We start from the raw sequence: 6000 nt of genomic DNA on the forward strand, positions 1-6000 counted from the left end.
CGTGTGCTCTGCGTTGATTTGACGCAGAACCATAACTCAAGCTTAACGCGCTGTGAATTCGCATCTGTGACGTCATGCGCATTCCCTCCTGGACATCGTTTTTCTCCCGTCAGAGACGCTAAAATCGCAGTTACAAATCTTTCAGAACTGAGCACCACCCTGCTCCTCTTTAGGAAAGTACATTTAATTTCCCATATTTAGACATATTTACATGAAGTATTCACTTTTTTTGTCAGAAATGCCTTCTCTCTGGTTACATCCATCCATCTCTCTGATTTGTTGTTCCGAGTTTGTTCCCGTTGTCGCCGCTAACCTCGCGAGAACCAGCCAGTGACAGTTCAGTTTGGAGAGACACAGGAATGCTGTTTAAAAATGATTATATTGTAAAACGGGACATTTACGAGAAAATACTAATAAAATACGTAGATAAGCTACGTCTCCTCAGACGTAGCTGGTACCCCTGATACCCCTCCCGTTCATATACCCTTTTTCCACCAAACCGGTTCCAGGGCTGGTTCTGGTTCTGGGCTAGTGCTGAGTTTGGAACCGGGCTTTCTGTTTCCACTGATAAAGAACTGGCTCCGGGCCAAAAATACCAATTCAACTCCACCCTTGTAACTATAAATCTATCTCGCTCTCAGATCCGCCATGTTTGTTACACAAAAACGTCATCAACAGGAATTTATCCTTCTTTCTTTCTTTCTTTCTTTCTTTCTTTCTTTCTTTCTTTCTTTCTTTCTTTCTTTCTTTCTTTCTTTCTTTCTTTCTTTCTTTCTTTCTTTCAGGCTCATTTCCTTCCTTCCTTTCTTACTTCTTTTCTCCCTTCCTTCTTCCTTTCCTTCCTTCCTTCCTTCCTTCCTTCCTTCCTTCCTTCCTTCCTTCCTTCCTTCCTTCCTTCCTTCCTTCCTTCCTTCCTTCCTTCCTTCCTTCCTTCCTTCCTTCCATAAATCAGCTTTACACAAAAACATCATCAACGGGAATTTATCGTTTTTACCGTGAGATGACAAATTATTACCGTGAACGGTAAAATATCGCCCATTCCTAACGTGGACCAAGTCCTATTAGAGCAGATACCTTGTTGTTGCTGCAACTTTCATGCAAACGCAGTGACATAATGACGTGGCTCCATTTAGCACCCGAGCTGTTTAAAAGCTAACTGGTTCTTAACTGGTTCCAAGTTGAACGAGTTGTGGCCCAGAACCAGCCCTGGACGGAAAAATACTAATAAAATACGTAAATAAATGCGGTAGTTTCCCGGCCAAGACTGCCTCGCTAAGACCATTGCTGATGTCTTGCCCTTTCGGTGTTGTGTTACCCTCCTGAGGGCTCCAGACCTGCCCTCGGGGGAAAGTAAACACCTTGAATACACAGTAATGTAGCCGTGTCCTCACAAGGCTGGCAGGGACGCCTGGTGACCGGGGATCAGGTCTGGGAACCGGTCCGGGACCGCTGGCCCGGGTCTGGACGGCCCCCGGAGACAAAGACACGGGAAGGTACAACGGAGACTATCTCACGTTTCCAGGCTCTTGCATAATTGAAGAGAGGAAAAGCCATTTGCATACAAACCCAAACACACTCTTTTCCCAAAGAGCCACAAGGTCCTTAATGAGGCGGCTATAAATAAAAGCACGCGCTGAAGTCGGTCTGAGGTTGGATGCTTGACAGACACAAGTTGCATCATCTGCTGGATTACTGTAGTAGTTTAGCTTCATCACCAAAATGACTCCAAACTTAAGCTTAATTTTAGTTAATAAGAAAACCTTTGAGGTCTTTTTTTTACATATTTTTTTTCTAATGACAAATCAAATGACTATATATATATATATATATATATATATATATATATATATATATATATATATATATATATATATATATATATATATATATATATATATATATATATATATGTGTATGTGTGTATGAACAAAAGGAGAAGAGACAATTGTATCTTATGTAGTACAATTATGCAGTACCTTTCTTTTGTATATATTGTTTTTTCTATTAGAAAATGCATATTTTCTTCAATAGAATTCAAATGAATCCTAACCTAAGATTTGGGTTTTAGAAAGAGAAGGTAAAAAAACAACAACAAAACACTAAAGAAAATCAAACAAACTAATTTGTCACCTGAAATAAAAGCTCCAAAGGGCAAGAAACAGCATCCAGGTCACTTTATCTTATATATTTATCTTATATCTTATAAACATTTTGTCTTGTTTGGAGTCAATGGAGTCAATATATATATATATATATATATATATATATATATATATATATATATATATATATATATATATATATATATAACAAAAGGAGAAGTGACTATTTTATCTTATGTACTACAACAATTCAGCTTTGGTTTGGAGTCATTTGGTCACGTGGTTTTGAAAAGACTGAAAATAGAATTCAGCAAAAATGAATAAAACGTATCTAATGTCTTAAAATGAGATACAATCAGTCAAAGGACATACAAATAGATGCATTTGTCCCTCGGAGGAGCAAAACGGGTCTTTTATTTGGTCCTAAAGGCACCACGTTGTGTGGAAGATGTAGAAATAAAAGAATCAGGGCGCAGCTTCTGATCAATGGCTGTCGAGCGTCCAAGCACAGGCCGACTTCGGCAAGGTTCAAGGAAAGAAAGAGAAGAAAAGAAAAAGAAAAGAGGTTTCGGTGTTCTGTTTGTTGGGCATTTTTCCTCAGAGGCAGGTTATTATTATTATTTACATGTATTAGGAGGAAACAAAGGCGAGAGGTAAAGAGGGCGCGCCGGCGGCCGCCTGCATGCGGGCTGGAGGTGCGCAACATCCCCGTGTCATAAATCTCAGCATCCGCTGCCAAGGCAACGCCGGCATCAACTCAGACACATAAATCAATACAATCCGCAGTTTAAATCCTGACACACAAAAAAAAAAAAAAAATGCAAACAAAAGAAAAAAAAGCGGCTGCTGTGGTCGGGAGACCACGCAGCCGCCGCCGGGCCGCGCAGCGCGCCGCCGCGGCCACCACGCGTGGGATTAATTGATTAGTAGATTTCCTCCCAGATTAGCCCGCTTTTGCGCGTGGCAGAGGCCGGGGTTTCGTAATTCGGTGAGAGCAACGCGATGAAGGAGGTGATGGATAAATAAACCTGCAGGACGCGCCGTCATCGCCCTTTTTCTTTATTCTAACCCATCATTGCATTCTGCACTCCAAGGCTGGCTTCCCTTCACTGACATGGCGGAGGCTTAGTCACTGGTACTTGTTCATATACAAAGCTAGGTCAACTTCCATGTTTACATTTGTTCTCTGATCAATTTGAAAACCATAGCCTGAGATCAAGTGATGCTATCCTGCTGTCCATTTCAAGTGCAAGGACCAATAGGGAGGAAAGCCTTCACTTGCTTGGAAAAGCCTCCAAAAAGACCTGAAGATAAACACATTAGTGTCATCGTCTGATTTTAAAGCTCTTACAAATGCATTTTTAAATGACTCACTGTCCTTAAGTATTGCAATTTATTTATTGGCACTGTTTTGTGATGGATTTTTTCATTGTCCTTCTATTTCTCTTGTTGTTGGTTTGTTGTTTTGTCTGTAACTTTTAAAGCTTCCATTTTTTGGCCATGCAGGTCTCCCTTGAAAAAGAGATCCTCGATCTCAATGGGACTAAACGTGGTAAAATAAAGGTAAAATAAAAACATTTAAAAAATCCTCGGTTTCCTCGCGTGGACCGGGGATGGTGGGAACCGGGGACCACGATCATCAGACAAAGAACAAGGGGAGGGGGGGCGAATAAAACCCAGAACCAGAGTGAATCTGAATCCTGCCATGTGGCTTGGTTTTTCTTTTTCCATCAGGCACATTTTGTTCCGCGCGGAGAAAAGATGCGCATAAATTATAACGAGCGCCTCGTTCACGCCATCCATGTGAGGTGTTTCATCATCATCCGGGGTCCGGCAGCAGCAGCATCATCCCGCATCCCGGACCAGAACCAGACCCCCCTGGTCCTGGTTCTGGTTATGGTTTCCCCCCACACCTGCAGATGCGGATCTCACCTGTGCGTCGCAGAACTCCGGGTTTCGGGTCTCAGGGAATGAAGTTGTGTGAGCGCATGCACGGGGCAGACATCATCACCTCGGGTGCAGGACCAGGTCTGTGCGCGGCTCCAGACTCCGGCTGCACATTTACTGCAAGTAAATGTGAAGTGCGCTCCTCCCAGATGGGGTGGTGAGGGGGGGTGACCGCGGAGGAACTGCGTCATCTGCGCGTCTGACAGGACTTTCTCGGGTTTTTCTTGGATTATGATGTCTAATTTAAATAGTTTTGTAGTTTGATGGGGGTTATTGTTTGATATTTCCCAGGGAAATGCGCTCCTCCGCGGGGCGCGCCCCCCCCGCCCGGGCCGCCGGTGGTTCATCCCACTACTGGCTCATGAATGACATGCAATGTGCCTGTGTTTATAAACGCCCCGTTTTCATGCGCGTGCCCGTCGGTCGGGATGCTTTGGTGCGCGTGCACCGTGATCCGTGACGTGTTTGGGGGGGCGGGGTTAGGGGGTGGTTGGGGTTAGGGGGGGTTAACCCGCCAGGGAAAGGCGCGGCACCTGCTCAAGGTCGAGTCGGCATCTTATGGAGGAGTGTTAGGGTCATGCAGGAGGAAAATAAAAATAATATTTTGGAGGAGGAAGATTTTTTTTCATTATGGACTTCGAGAAAAAAGTCGAAATGTTGAGAAAAAAGTTGAAATGTCGAGAAAAAAGTCGAAATGTTGGAAAAAAAAGTCAGTGTCGAGAATAATGTTGAAGTACAATTTCGAGAAAAAAGTCGAAATATATTTCAACTTTTTTCTTGAAATTCCGACTTTATTTACGAAATTTTGACTTTATATACAAAATCTCGACTTTATTCTTTAAATTGTATTTCAACATTATTCTCGACATTTTTACTTTTTTCTCGAATTGCACAATAAAAAAAAATCTTCCCCTCTCAAATATCTTTCTCCTGCTTGGCCCTAATACTCTTCCGTAGGAAACATACTTGAGAGGGAAAGATTTTTTTTTATTGTGCACTTCGAGGACAAAAACGAAATGTCGAGGAAAAAGTTGAAATGTCGAGAAAAAAGTAAAAATGTCAAAATGTTGAAATACAATTTCGAGAAAAAGTTGAAATGTTGAGATTAATGTTGAAATACAATTTCAAGAATAAACTCAAAATTTTGTGAATAAAGTCGAAAAAAATACATTTTGACTTTTTTCTCGAAATTGTACGAATTTTAAATATTAAAGATTGAAATGACATTATTTACCATTATAGTAATCAGATTACACCGTATATCATCATCACTGAAATGGACCTGATGGACCACAAAACAAGTGGTCTTGAGACCAACGAGTCTACCTCACAGGCAGAAATGTGTGTTTTATTCACATGCATCGCCTCATCATCCTCAAACTGACGGGGATGCTGCTCCCATGGAAGCTGACTAAGTAGCAGGTTATTGATTACTAATTGCCTCCATGTCTTCGTTGGGGGTTGGGGGGGCAAAGACCCAGAGAAGAAGGGACTGGAAGAAAATCTTCACTCACATCACATCACATTTAGAGCCAACCGACCCCATTCACCTTGGGGTTGATCTCTCTCATGAGACGTAGCTGGTCGTACCCCTGGTACCCCGTTTTCCACCAAACCGGTTCCAGGGCTGGTTCTGGTTCTGGGCCGGTGCTGAGTTTGGAACCGGGATTTCTGTTTCCACAGACAAAGAACTGGCTCCAGTTCCAAGGTAGTACCAACTCTTTGCTGGTCTAGATCAGGGGTCGGCAACCCAAAATGTTGAAAGAGCCGTATTGGACCAAAAACACACAAAACAAATATGTCTGGAGCCGCAAAAAATGAAAAGTCTTGTATAAGCCTTAGAATAAAGGCAACACATGCTGCATGTATCTATATTAGTTATAATTGGGGGAAGATTTATTTTTTCATTATGCACTTCGAGAAAAAAATCGAAATGTCGAGGAAAAAGTTG

The 6000-nt window shown here is 42.2% G+C and overlaps 1 protein-coding gene across 1 annotated transcript in view; it reads right to left on the bottom strand.

The window, feature by feature from the left end:
- Positions 1-4389, bottom strand: part of LOC133443721 (sodium-dependent neutral amino acid transporter B(0)AT2-like) — a 44826-nt gene extending 40437 nt beyond the window's left edge. Inside the window, exon 1 of the mRNA XM_061720901.1 lies at positions 4035-4389. The gene's annotated coding sequence lies outside the window, so the exon portion shown is untranslated. The remainder of the gene's footprint in view (positions 1-4034) is intronic.
- Positions 4390-6000: the final 1611 nt, after the last annotated feature.

This window comes from Cololabis saira, chromosome 5, assembly GCF_033807715.1.
Source record: "Cololabis saira isolate AMF1-May2022 chromosome 5, fColSai1.1, whole genome shotgun sequence".
In the NCBI taxonomy this organism is placed as follows: Eukaryota; Metazoa; Chordata; class Actinopteri; order Beloniformes; family Belonidae; genus Cololabis; species Cololabis saira.